This window comes from Tupaia chinensis, unplaced genomic scaffold (assembly GCF_000334495.1).
Source record: "Tupaia chinensis unplaced genomic scaffold, TupChi_1.0 Scaffold000165_2, whole genome shotgun sequence".
NCBI lineage: Eukaryota > Metazoa > Chordata > Mammalia > Scandentia > Tupaiidae > Tupaia > Tupaia belangeri.
Genome location: NW_006159640.1, coordinates 3,222,740 through 3,236,971, shown reverse-complemented (window position 1 = coordinate 3,236,971; position 14,232 = coordinate 3,222,740). Strand labels below are relative to the sequence as shown.

Below are 14,232 nucleotides of genomic sequence, written 5' to 3'. Positions count from 1 at the left end.
ATTTCCGAGGTTGGGCGGATCCGTGCTCGCCTCCCCCCGCCTGCGAGCTCCTCCGGAGCCAAATCCTGCACGGGGAGGATGCCCCGGGCAGGTGCAGCCTGTGGGGTTCTGATATTGCCCCGACTGCTGACTGAGCGCCTGCTAAGTTCCTTGCCACGTGTCGGGGGCCTGGCACCACACTGCCTGGGTTCTGATCCTGGCTCTCACAGTGTGGCCCTAAGCAGTTTCTTCACCTCCTCAACCTTAATCTGCTCACCTGTGAAGTGGGATGGTGGCCCCTTCCCCTCCCAGGGTCGTGGTGAGGACCAGTGAACAACATTGGAGCTCAGTAGAGGTGAGCCGCTATAATAATCACCGATGTCCTTACGACGACACACCTGTGGAGTGACTATTACCATGGCTATACTACCGAAGGCAGAATGGGTGTGCAGAGTCACGCCAGCCTCTGGACCACCTGGCGGCAGGAAAACATGTCTGCCTCAAAGGTCTTAGGGCTGGGGACTTCTAAACGTCTGCAGACCCAAACTCCTGGATTTACTATGCACAGTTATTTGTTCATGTGAATGGGCAATATCTGGTGAGGGGGCAACAAATTCTGTCAGTCTCATGGGGCTTTCGAGAGGGACCCGTCGAGGTTGAAACCCACAGCTCCACATGCCCTGGTCTGTGGATACACGCGAGGTCCCCAGCACAGCAGTCCTGGGCTATAATCATCCCCTCTCCCCAAAGGAGAGAAACCAACTATTGGCAAGTACAAGGAGCTTCCAATTAGAGGAAGGGGCCGAGAATCACTGACAGTGAAGGGGTGAGGAAGCCTTCAGGGAGGAACCTAGGGTTAGCACAGGCTCCAGAATTTGATCAGACAACATGCCAATCAGCAACCTGAGGAAGGGTGGCCTATTCCTGGGGCTCCATGAATACCAGGAGGGAGTTGGCAGGGAGCCGGGCACCTGGGAAGTGAGGAAGGCATGGGCTAGGGGAGCAAGGTGGCCGAGAGGCGCCTCTGGTTAGACACCTGCGCTCGACCAGCCAAGTGAACTGACACTTTCAACTGGCCTTGAACTTGACTCCCCAAGGGCAGGAGCACGGTTAGGAAAAGAGTCAGACTAACAACATCTCAATCAGGGTGTGAGTGGGATTCACCTTTGGGTAGTGAAATTACCAGAATGTTGTTTATTATCTAACTCACTTCACACATACTCCAGAATCAAGACATGAAACTAATCGCCTTCCAAAGATACCTACGGCAGGTCAGCAGGTGGCGTGGAGGTTAAGGTGCTGGATTCCCACATGGCCAGTCATGGTTTAAATCCTAGACTTAACAGATTGAGAATCATTCCAGGAGTGTGTGTGTGTGTGTGTGCTCAGGATCCCAAGAGGAGAGTGAAGGAGAAGGGACTAAGGCATGGTCGTCGCCCCGCCCCCCTGAGGGAGGGGTCTCACTTCCTCTTTTCTCTGGCCACACATAGCTTTTGGCAAAACCATGAAACAGAAAAACACCTATGAGGAGCATGTGATCAGTCCTAATGAAATAAATCCTTATACTTCTGCCCAAAGGAGGCTCTTGAAGACCCCTTTTGGGGATAGTGAACCATCCCACTCCCAGAAGAGGCATCACATTGGGGACAGAGAGTAGGGAGACTGAAGTATGTTCAAGGCACTTCCTTGCATTCTCTGTGGCTGGTTTAGCGCATGAAACTGCTCCGCCTTCCTGGGACAGAAAGTCAGCTAATCCGGCTAACTCTCAATGCTCAGAATCTTCGGGGTGGGGAAGGCCTTGTAAAGAGAGGGGAGAATGGGGGGAAATGCTCAATTTATCCTTTTTCCTCTTCTTGGGGGCGGGAGGGAGAGGAGAGAGGAGGAGATGACGGGCAGAGACAGAGCGAGGTCCCCCACTGCCTACGCCCCGCTGCCTGCAGACAGTGCTGTGCAGCCCACGTGCACGCGGTTGTAAATTTCATTTGGCGTGTGTGGTTTTCAGTCGCAGCAGCGTTTCGAGGATACGTATAATCCAGACTTCCTATTTACATTACATTGGTTTTCACCAACACAATAGCTACAAATGCTTTCTACTCCAGTCCTGTCATCTGTGCGGAAATTCTTCTCAGATGCAGGGAGACTGTAAAGTCATGAGAAGAATTCTGGTGTGAGGCGAAGAGATGGGAAACTTCTGTGAGAGAAGAAAAAGGGCTAGCCCCAGCCATCTGACGCTAACCCACACTTGGCTTTTTTCATGTTTATCCACAGCAAAAATATAGGAGCCCCGATTAAAAAAAAAATCCTTTTTATTTTCCACTAAATTTTGCCTATAGGGTGCATGTGCTCACTGGATAAAGAGAGACAGAGTGAGCACACACCACACCCCCTTTTCCACCATCTTCTCAGGATTTGGGGCACGTACACATGCCCTGTGTCTTTTTCTTTCTTTCTTTCTTTCTTTCTTTCTTTCTTTCTTTTCTTTTTCTTTTTGGAGAGGTTTTTGCTATAGGGCGCTTGTGCTCACCAGAAAGACAAAGAGAGACAGAAAGCAAGAAATCACTGCTGGGGGTGGGGTGGGAGGATGGCCTTCTCCTCCATTCTCCTCTCTGGATCTTGCACATGCACGCACATGTGCCCGGCGTGAGTTTAAGCCACCGGGTCCGGGACTTGAACCACGGTCTACCACATGGGAGTCCAGCGACATAGCCATTACGCCAGCTGCTGGTCCCGTGTTTTTCAAGCCACAGGGTCTAGGACTTGAACTGTATAGTAGGTTTTCCAGCACTTTAACCATCGCGCCATCTGGCTGGCCCCAAGAACGTCCTTATTGACACTACACAATATTTACCCTTCCAATAAAACAGATCCCAGCTACCAAGGCTGCCTGAAACAGACAATACCAAGAATCATTCTGTAAAGCCCCTCTAAATCCCAGCCCTCAGATGCAAGGAGGAAAGGAGGGCACAAAGGAATCTCAACCCAGGGGTTCCTCCTTCCCCACAACCTTCTTTCAAGGTTGGAAGCAAAGTACATTCTGGCCTGAGTGGCTTTGCCCCCAAATTAACAGAGCAGGAAGGGAAAATCTGTCCTTACTTCTAAGGCCATCACTGAAGTGGCTGGGTGACACTCTACCTTCAAACTATCTTAAGAAAAAAACAAAACTCTGATTTCTATAGAAGTCAAGTCTCGCCCCAAATGCCAGACAAGGAGGTGTCTGTCTACCTGGCCAAGCAGATTCTGGCACCTGGCAGATTCCTGGCAGCCGTTTACTGACTGACTGAGGTGACAGAGTGGATTAGAATCCTTCAGGGCCCTTCTATGACGAAATGAAGCATGTCTTTTGGATTTGGGACCTGGCATTGTCACCCTGGGTTGTGGGTTGAACTGTATTCTGCTAAAGACATACCCAAGTCCTAATCCGTGGTACCGGAGTGTGCCCTTATGTGTACAGAGGTTCTACGCAGCGGTACGAAAGCTGAAACAGGTCACACTGGACTAGAGTGGGCCCTGACCCAGTGGCTGGTGTCATTACAAAATGACAGAAATCTGGGCATATAGACACCCAAGGAGAATGCATGTGATGACAGAGGCAGGGACTGGAGCGATATGAGACCCAGAATGCCAAGGACTGCCAGCATGGAGAACGGCATGGGACTGACAGAGCCATCAGAGCACGTGGCCCTGCTGGCACCTCGGACTTCCAGCCTCCAGAACATGAGAGAACACATTGCTGCCGGGTAAAGCCACCCGGTTTGTGGTACTCCTTACTGCGGCCAGGCAACTCCACCCTGAATTCTGTACAACATTCTTACCCACCCAATCATCCTCCCCTTTCCTCCTCCTCCACGCTGTTCCTGTTTCAGGGTCACATGTCCCAAAATAACACAGCTAGACCTCGACCTCTGTGCAACCAGCCTTGACCTTCCACCAACACCATTGCGGAGCGGTCAGAGTCCCCATCTCCATCTGGGTCACAATGACACAGTCATCTTTACTTGGTAGCAGACTCTGCCCCTTGGTCTGCCAACTAAGAGCGAGCAGCCAAGGAGAGAGCCTGAAGCCATGCACAAGGTGACAGGAAATACAGAGAAGTGGGCAGGGGTGGGGACGTGGTGTGTGGAAATTAGGAAGAGTTGGCAGAAAGAGAAGAAAAAAGGAGCCTGCAGATCAAAGGGACAGAAGGAGGCAAAGAAAGGAGCCCCCTCCACGGTCTGCCCTGTGGTTGGTCACATGCTCCCAAGTCCCTTCCCCCAGGCCCGATGCCTGCTGGGACTTTACTCCAACTACCCACTAAACAGGTTGACACCCAGGGCACTCTCTACCCACCCAGCTGTTGTACTTTGAGCTTCTACGAAGAGAAAGCCAACCTACTTCCATCCAGGGGCTGGCCTTTGTTTGTTTTGGATTTTTAATACCTGGAACTTGGTGGGGCCGAGTCAACATCAGAAGGCCAAGGAACTGGGCAGGCAGATGCACTGGGCACAAAGTCCCGCACACTGCCTGGCCTGCGCCAAGGTAAGGTCACCTGTGGTCCTGGGCAGGCACATCCCATTCCCACTGCCCTGCCACACTCAGCTCAGTCAGGAGCACCAGGGGGCCTTGGGCGCAGAGGCGAGGGAACTCACAGCACTGTGAAAGTGAGGGGCCTCTAAATACCTCCTTGCCCTCCTATAATCACCAGCAACGAAAGAATCCTTCAGCAACGGCCACGATGGGAAAGTAGATTGAGCTGGTTACGAACCAGACAGGGACCTGGTGACTCAGTCTTCTTCCTCCAGCACTCACGCACACTCAGAGCCAGTCCTTGGGATTAAGCTGGCCCAACGCGACAGGTGCAGCACTGGAGAGGCAGGCCGCCCCTAGCCGAGTCCACTGCCTGTGGGCTGCTACCATGCCACCATTCAACCGAAGTTCACTGAGCAACCTACTATGTGTTCCCTGCTGCCTTATTTGCAAAAAATGGGGTGACCGCACCTGCCTGGACAAAGCTCTTCTGAGGATGGAACATGGTGATAAATACGAAATGCCCAGTGAATGTAATGGTGCACACATAAGAAAGTGCCACCGTGAAGGAGAGATTAGAATGATTATGCTCACGTATTCTAACCCAGAGCTGGAGATACGAGCAGACCCTCTGCATCATCTGCCACACGGTGTGCGGGGTTATCACCCGTGCTGTCCTCTGCCAGGCACGTGAGGGGCACTCGAATGCGTGTTATGTGAGTAGAACAACTGCCATTATTCAAGGTCCCCAAAGTTGGGGACATACTTCAGGATATACTGACCAAACCCGGGACAGAACGACAGAGCCTGAGGTGATGAAACAAGTTCTCTCATGCCCCCCACTTCCTACCTGGGGACAGAAGGTCACCAGTTCCCCCCAGATGAAACCAAATGAAAAGAGGAGCACAGAGCAGCCTTGGGCTCCCACCTCAGAGACGCATGTTCGTTTCACCAGGAGAAAAGCAGGTAAAGGCGGAGACATGCCACCTTAGCCATCTCACAAAATGAGGGATGGGGTCATGTGCGATGGGTACCCAATGAAGAAACAGGTTACATAAGAGCCAGTAAACTACCAAAACCATCCATTTTCTCAAAGTACTGTTTATTTAATTTTATTATTACTTTTATTTTTGAATTTGCTATAGGGCGCATGCGCTCACCAGAGGGAAACAGAGAGAGAAAGGGAAAATGAGAAAGCAAGCTGCCAGGTCCAGGACTCGAACCCATTCGACCATGTGGAGTCCAGCACCTCAAACAACCATGCCACCTGCTGGATCCCTAAAATCATTATTTTGCGGATATCCTTTTTTTTTTTTTTTTTTAAGATTTTTGCCATAGGGCACAGTGCGCATGCTCACCAGAGACAGGGAGAGTGAGAAATCACTCCCCAGGGTATGTCCACACCGCAATCCACCCTCCTCCCAGGATTTTGGGCAAACGCACACATGCACCCAGCGTGTTCCAGGTCTGGGATTCAAATCACTATCAGCCATGTGGGAGTTCAGCACCTTAAGCACCGTGCCACCTGCAGGCCCCCGTGGATGTCTTTTTTAAGAGCTGGTTCCCACTGCAGTTGGGATTCACTCCCACTTCATCTTTTTCAACCTCCATCTCCTCTATCCATTTATACTTTAGGTTCAAACATACCTGGCACATGTCCTGGAATTCGTAACACCAACTGCTGGCTGTCTGAAGTCCCCTGCTACGTCCCTTCACCCTTAGCTATTTATTGGCTGTCATTCCAACCCTTCTGCCCCAGATTTAACTACAATAAACCTTAACCCTGGGTATTTAACCAGAAATGCCTCCACCCTTTCCATCTCCACTGACTGGGCCTCACCCGCCCCGCCCAGCCTGAGCCTACGGAAACCCAGGAGAGGACATGAGCAGGGGCATCCCTCTGGAAAGGCACGGGAGCAGACTGACAGTGTGAAGATTAGGGAATCTGATGGCTCCACTGCCTTCTTTTGGGTGAGGACGTGAAGACAGGCTGCTTCCCCTCCGGGGCTCCTGTTCTGCCACCCATAAAAATATGCACCGTAATAACAGCACCTCCAAACAGGCCATAGGAAGGCCTCTTGAGGAAAGAGCTCAAGAAGCGCTCCCAAATGATCCTTTTTTAAGTGTGGTACACAGGTTGGTCCTGGGACCGCTCGTCTCCTTTCTCCCCAGAGCAAGAACGGACCTAAGAACAAGCTAGAAAACTGTGCCAAACACAAGGCAGCATCGCAAAGCAGAAGTCATCCTGGTTTTGTCCAGTGATTAACAGGTCCGAGAAAGGCTGTGGAGCGATTTACAAGGGCCACAGCCAAGAGAGATTTACACGCCTGTGGCCTTCGGATGGTTTTCTAAGATGTGTGCACAGCCCTGGTTGGCTGAGGACCTGCAGCGAGTAATTTTCTAATTGATTCATTAGCACTCCAATCAACTACTACTTTAGACACAAAGGGCCCGCCAGGGTCTGAAAGCCAGCGCCCAGGATGCTGAGCTGAATGGCCCATTCCCGCCTGGTTTAGGGCAAGCAGGCGAAAGGATTCTCAAAGGAAGAATCTCCCCAAAATCATACCAGCTGGGGAAAAACTGAGGCTGGAAACCAACAGCTCACACAGCGGCTGCTTCTTTGTTTTTCCTTTTCTTTTTAATTTGCTAGAGAAGAAAATGTACTCTCTGGGGAGAGAAAGTAAGAAAACACCATCCGTCCTGAGAGATGGTCAAGATGCGATCCCTTCTCCGCTCTCTCTCTCTCCCTCCTCTGGGGATTTTGGGCATGCACACACACACATGAGCCTGGTGTGTTTTTCAAGCCTCTTGTTCGGAACGCCATGCAGTCAGCCATGCAGGATCCAACTGCCTTAACCACGGCACTGCTGGCTGGCCCCACAAAGATTCTTAAATGCTACTTTTTATCATATAAATTTTCCGACAGGAACATGATGATGATAAGTCAAGTGAAGGGGCCACGTAGCATGGTAGTTAAGGCAATGGACCCATGTGGACACCTGTGGCTTGAGTCCCAGACCTGGGCACACATGCATGCATGCTCAAATCCCAGGAGGGGAATGGAAGACAGGGGATTGTGGTACTGCCATCACCCCCAGGGGGTGTTTTTCTCATTGTCTCTGTGTCTCTCTGAAAAGTGCACATGCCCTGTGGCAAAAAAAAAAAAAAAAAAAAAAAAAAATCAAGTGAAAAAGAAGGAAAACACTTAAGAGAAAATACTTAAACATCACGAAGTTGTTTTTGGTGGTGGAATAATGAGTTGCTTCCTCCTTTACTTCTACTTTTCCTTTTATTTTTTAAAATTTGTTATAGAATGCATGCGCTTGCAGAGGGAGGGGATGAAAAAGCACTCCCCTCCCCAGGAGGGATGGGCATACCACAACCCCTTCCCCTCATTCTGCTCTCAGGATTTTTTGGGCACACATACACATGCCCAGTGTGTTTTTCAAGTCTCTAGATCTGGGACTAGAACCACACTGACAGCAATGTGGGATCTAGCTGCCTTAACTGCCATGCCACCCTTTCTATGCTGGACCTCTTCTATTTTTCAAAAGGAGCATGTACAGGACACATAACAGGTGTGGCTTTCTTAGCTATAGAATGGCAGTGACTGCGCCCTATTCCCAGTTACTGTAAAGACGAAATCTGGGGACCAGTACATGGCATAATGGCTACGTTGCTGGACTTCCACATAGTCAACTGCAATTTGAGTCCCGGACCTGGTGGCTTAAACTCATGGTGGGTGTGTGTGTGTGTGTGTGTGCCCAAAATCCCAGAGGAGCATGGAGAAGTGATTGTGGCGTGGCCATCCCCCGTGGAGGGTGACTTCTCACTTTCTGTCTCTCTTGTCTCTGTCTCTCCAGCAAGCACATGTGCCCTATAGCAAAAATCTCTCTTAAATAAAGAAAAAAAAAAGACAAAACCTGACTACGTATGGAGCAAGCAAAGCCCCACAGTGGGCACCAGATAACGCGCCAGGCTGACTCACATCTCGAGGACTCAAGGGCCCACCGCCTCTCGGGCCAAGATTCAAAGTTATGCTCAGGAGAGTCAGACATTATTCCAGTCCCCAGTGAATTGTTGAGACCACAAACACTAAATTCACAGATCTCTAGAGTAATGCTGTAATCACCTAAATATAAATTAAACTTCAAAAACTGTCATCCTCCATCATTTCATTCCTTAGGCATGCGGGACCGTCACACAAGACAGTGTTCCTCAACAGCCCAAGACGACTAGAAGGAATCTCCAGGCAGTTATTCCAAGAGCATGATTAGAACTTCACTGAGCCCTTATGAGAGTGAGCTCACGTCCAGAGAGAGACAGAGAGAGGGAAAGTGAGAAACCACCCCCGGGGGTCAGGGGGAGGCACAGTACAGCCATGCTGCAATCCCTTCTCTTCTATTCCCCTCTTAAGATTTTGGGCGTACACACACACCCGCCCAACGTAATTCTCAAGCTGCCGGGTTCAGGACTGGAACTGTGGTCGGCCAATGTACATGCTGACTGAGGCTATGGAAAAGTCTTCGAATGCCAACGCAGCATCCTGGGAGGACTCCTGACTCATCTTGCCCAGGATGAGCGCTCCCATCCACCCATCCGTCCACACACACATCCAAACATCTCTACGCTCATGCTCTAGAAAGAGACCAGGAGAGCTAAGGAGCAGGTGAACTCCCAGCCCATCGACAGGCTTCCGCATCACGAAAGGCTAAATAAGCCTCCCAAGGAAAGTACCCTTGGTCGCACAGCCTTGGGCTACTCAGGGCTCTGGATGCCCAAAAGGACCAAAAGCCGTGAGCTTCAGAACTAGCACAGCACGCCTTAGGACACCTGGCGGGAAATTAATTTGATCCTACTTCACCTAGCAGGGAATTAACTTGTTCCCTTAGGAAGAGCCATTCTCTTGAGAGGCCAAATGCGTCCAAACTTCCAGCTGCTAGATAAGATGGAGTCTTCAGCTGATGTCATGGGAAAAAGTTAAACCACACAAAATGTTCCTTGGGCAGCGGGATGGTGGTGTGCCGTGGTAAAATGTGAGTCTGCAAGGTTCAAAGTCCCACCCCGCCAACCTGGCCTCGTCTTTCCAGCGACCAGTCCCCACCCCACAGCAACTTCAGAACAAGGTACACAGAAACGGGATGTGCTGGGAAGAAGCTGCGTCTCCCGTGGCTGTTTGACCATCCGAGCATCTAACCTGTCAGCACCCAGTACTCCCTACTATTACTCCTGCTAAGAGGAATGTGCGGATGGGGAAAATGTGAGGGCTACCATCTCAAGCAACTGCTCTGAAACTTCAATATATGAGTAAATTCTCTGCCATTTTTTCCTACAGTAAAACGGGATTTTTTTCTTTTAATTTGCTGTAGGGCATTTGTGCTCATTAGAGAAAGACATGGAGTGAGAAAGGGAGAGGGAGAGAGAGAGAGTACATCCTCCCAGGGGGGATGGCCACACTGCAATCTCTTCTCTTCCATTTCCCTCTTGAAATTTTGGGTATGCACGCACATGCACCCAGGGTGTATTTCCTCCTTTTTTTTTTTCCCAAAAGAGATGTCTGCTATAGGGGCATGTGCTCACCAGAGAGACAGAGAGACAGAAATCAAGAAATCGCCCCCGGGGGAATGCCCACGCTGTAATTCCTTCTCCATTCTCCTCTTGGGATTTTGGGCGCACATGCACATGCGCCTGGTGTTAGTTTAAAGCTGTCAGGTCTGGGACTCTGTGGGAGTACAGCGACATAACCATTACGCCATCTGTTGGTCTCCCTGGGATGGTTTTCAAGCCACTGGGGACGGGAAGAATCACACAGTCAGCCATGTGGGATTCAGCAGCGTTAACCTCTACACCACCAGTTGACCCCAGAGGATGATTATTAATAAAAGTATCTAACCAAGATCCTCCATAACAGCACAAAGCCCACTCAATCCCATAAAACATAAGCTGACACTGGGCTCCTTGGCAGTCCAATGAGCAGCCCCTGAACAGCAAACCCCAGAACTACAAGAAACAGAGGAGCCCCAGCTTTATGCTGGCCCTGCCAGTGACTAGTCCCAAGGGCAGTCACTCCATTCCCCATGTGGTCTCCTTTCCTCATCTGTAAGGGGGGCTTGGAAGCAGACTGCCTCGGGGCAGGAAGTTCTCTCTTTTTTCAAAAAAAGAATTATTTTATTTAACTTTACTTACTTATTTTAATTTGATCAGAGAAGGGCAGGGTGAGAGAGAGTAAGAAAGCAAGCTGCCAGGTCTGGGATTCAAACTGCGGTCAGCCACATGGGAGTACAGTGCCCTCGGCCACAACACCACCTGCCAACCCCAAGGGAAGGTGGTTCTCAAAAGGCTTTGGCCAACTTTAGAGCTGGATATGCAGTTTGTTTTATTTATTCTGCATCTGACGAGGCCTCAATTCTCTAATTAGAACAGAGCCGACCCATTCTTTCCATAGAAATCAGGCCCATTGTGAGGGAAAGAACTTTGGGCCAAAATCTGAGCTAAACAGAGAAACAGGAAAGTCACCTCTGCTTTTATATCCTAGAGGTCCCAGAAAACCTCCAGCTCAACAAACCCCTAACCCGCCCATCGCCAACACTTTAACCTGGAAGGTTTTTTACTTTGTTCTTCTGAGATGCTTCTATTTGAGTATGTGTGTGCATGCGTGGTGTGTGTTTTGTTTTGTTTTGTTTTTCTTCAGAGCTTTTTGCTATAGGGTGTGTGCGTTCACCAGAAAGACAGAGAGAAAGCGAGAAATCACCCCCTAGGGGGTATGGCCACACCGCAATCCCTTCTTTCTCCTCTGGGGCTCTTGGGCATGCATTCACATGCACCCGGCGTAAGTTTAAGCTACCGGGTCCAGGACTCAAACAGGAGTCGACTACATGGGAGTTCAGAGACATAGCCATTATGCCAACTGCTGGTACACACATGTGGTGTTTTTAAACAGGGTCCACGAGGTTGCCTTTTTCCTGCCTTGGCCTTCCAACTAGCTAGGACTACAGACATCCTCCACCACGCCCAGCTTCTCAGGGTGGTGGGTCAGGAATCGAACATGGATCTCCCATGCATCTTCAGCCTGCTGAGTGGCAGCAGCCAACACACATGACCGCAGCTAGGCCGTGAGGTGCTTCCACTTTCAGACCATGTACCACGTGCTCACCCCCAAGTCAACGTCTCTCCCTAAAGCGAAGGGTGCTCCAGAGTCCCAACCCTACACCTCTCACGAAGCTCCACGGAGGTCAGAGGAGTGGGCAGGGTCCTGTGGCTGCTCTCCAGGTGTGGTCGGCCTCACATTAGCCTAAGGCGAGGGAGGTGACATTCAACAATCCCTGGTGGAACTGAGCAGGAATTGTGCACAATTACACCCAGATCAGACAAGACCAGAAGTCCCCCTAGGCTGCAAAGCCAGCCTGAGGCCCGCAGTGCTGAGACTTTGCAGAGATGTTTCTTTACATCCACAGACGAGGTCTGCAGACCTGAGAGGGGCTGTGGGTGATCCGGCCCTTTCCTGCATCTGACAGAGGAGGAGACTGCAGCGCAGAAGGGATGAGTTGCTCCAAATCCTGAGGGGTCGAGACGCTGAGCTAGGCCCAGACCCTGGGTTGCAGCAGGATGCCCAGTAAGGGACACCACTTGCACCTCACTGTCCCCAGTAGGCTCATTTGAACCCAGAAAGCTAGAGCCAGCTGTCTTGACTGTAGACTCTCTGGTCTTACAGGGGTGCACCTCTGAACCCCTCTAATTCCCACCATCTAGAGTTACATCCAGTCCAACCTTTCCCGCACCCCTGCCACACACCCGATGGCGTGGAACAGTAGAGCATGAACTTGCCTGGGATCCCAGCGCCCGGCAGTGTACAGGCTGCCGACCCTGCCATGACCTTGCCTCTCTGGTCCTCAGAGCTGGCATCTACGAGACGGAAGCGAGAAACGCCCCCGACTACCTGTTGGACCTCTAAGCAGCAAGACCTCTCCTCTGAAAGATCACAACTGAGATGGGGAGAGAGACTAAGCCATAGTGTTAACAACTACTCTCCCCTGTCCCCTTCCCGGGCACACTGACCTCTCCAGAGGGCAGATATTCCCAGACGCAAGAAATGCAGGGAGGCAGCGGACTGGAAATCCCTTTGAACCTGGGTCTGGCCTAACACGGAGCTCTACACAGGATGTGGTGCTTAGGGAGGAATGGAAATCACACACCATCTATGCTCGCCAGCCTTCTAGCCTGTGGCCCTCCTGGTAGCCAAGAGGAAAAGAGAGACAAGAAAAAGGTGGGATGAAAACCTGATGCCTCATGCCTTCTCCGGGGCCAAAAGACTAGCCATGCCCAAGACACAGGTTCCTCTACAAGGAAGGGAAGGGTCTCGCTGGCCACCCTTCCTTCTCTCCTGCCCTTGTTTCAGAGGCCACTCATACCTCGGGAGGCTTCCAGGCCAGGACTGTGTGTGACCTGCCCCCTTTGCAGTGCCTGCCACATGTGGCACCTGAGGAACATTTGCTAAGTGAATGAATGAAACGGCACTCTGCCCCTCCATGCCGGGCATGGGGCCGGGCATGCAGCAGACACGAGGCTAAAATGTGCTTAACTGACCCAATTTCTGGACAGCGCCCATCTGGAGGTAAACCACAGATAAAAGGATGGGGATCCCACCCCCTTTAAAGAAGCCTCCCCAAATTTAAAGAGGGTTCTTGGCAAACTGAAAGCATTCTCTTAAAGTCCTCCTAAAAAACCAGTCCCTCTCGCATGCTAAAAATATAGGATTCGGTTTACCCAAGGTGGGGTTTCGAGAAGACCGCTATTGTACGGGGGAGAGTGAACCCTTGCGCACGCCCGTGTCCACACTCCCTCTTTGTATAGAGGAGGAGGACTCCTGGAACCCAGCTCCCTCTCCTCCGCCCACCCTGCCTGGCCAGACCCCCAATAAGCGCTGCTTGTGTGCCATCGACACTGTTGTTTTGGAATGTGCCAGTAATTCTAGTGGCAGGAACAGCAAGCTTTAAGCTCAGCAGAGAAACCAGCTGGAGAGGCAGCCTCATGAAATAATGAAATGCCAAACCAACCCCTACATCTTCTCCAGTCTCTCAGGTCACCTACCAGATTAGAAGGCCTGTTGCTACGGCAACCATATCTTGCAAGTGCGGCTGAACTTCCCCATAATTTTTAACCCTTTAACTAGCTGGGGGGGGTGGGGTGGGGGGGGTATGCACTGGAACCTAAATCCCTGAGAGTTGGCCTGCTCTGGCTGCGTTCCTATAAATTAGAACAAGAGAGGGGCAGGCCTACAGCCAGGGGAGGGGCGCAGGGCCACAGTGGGCACCCACAGTGCAAAGACAGCGCCTGCACGGCCACACCCACCTCTCCTTCCCACTGGGAGGGGCCCCGTGCACAGCAAAGTTTCCACGCACCTGGCAACTCCCAGGGGCAGCAGCGCAAAGGGGATGGGGATAAACAAAGGGGAACGCAACCCTGCCCAGCCCTCGTGGCCGCCCCTCCCGGCCAGCTCCGCGCCCTCCGCACAGCACAGGGCAGCCTTCTGTGGTAAGCAGAAGGCGGCGGAGCCAGGCGGAGGGGACAGATGGCCACGCAAGCACTGGCACTTTCCAGTTGTCTGAAGGCTCCTGCTGCCAAACAAGCCCCCCACCTCCTCACAGCCTGCTCCCACCCCAAACAGATCTTGGGAACCGCGGTGCGGGCTTCCCAGAGAGCTGCCCCCCTCCTGCCTTCCACTCACATGTGCAAGGAGGCCAGGGGGCCCTC

At 51.5% G+C, this 14,232-nt stretch overlaps 1 protein-coding gene across 3 annotated transcripts in view; it reads right to left on the bottom strand.

Moving 5' to 3' along the window:
- Positions 1-14,232, bottom strand: part of SSBP3 (single stranded DNA binding protein 3) — a gene marked incomplete at its 5' end in the record, with an annotated part of 192,726 nt that overhangs the window by 121,753 nt on the left and 56,741 nt on the right.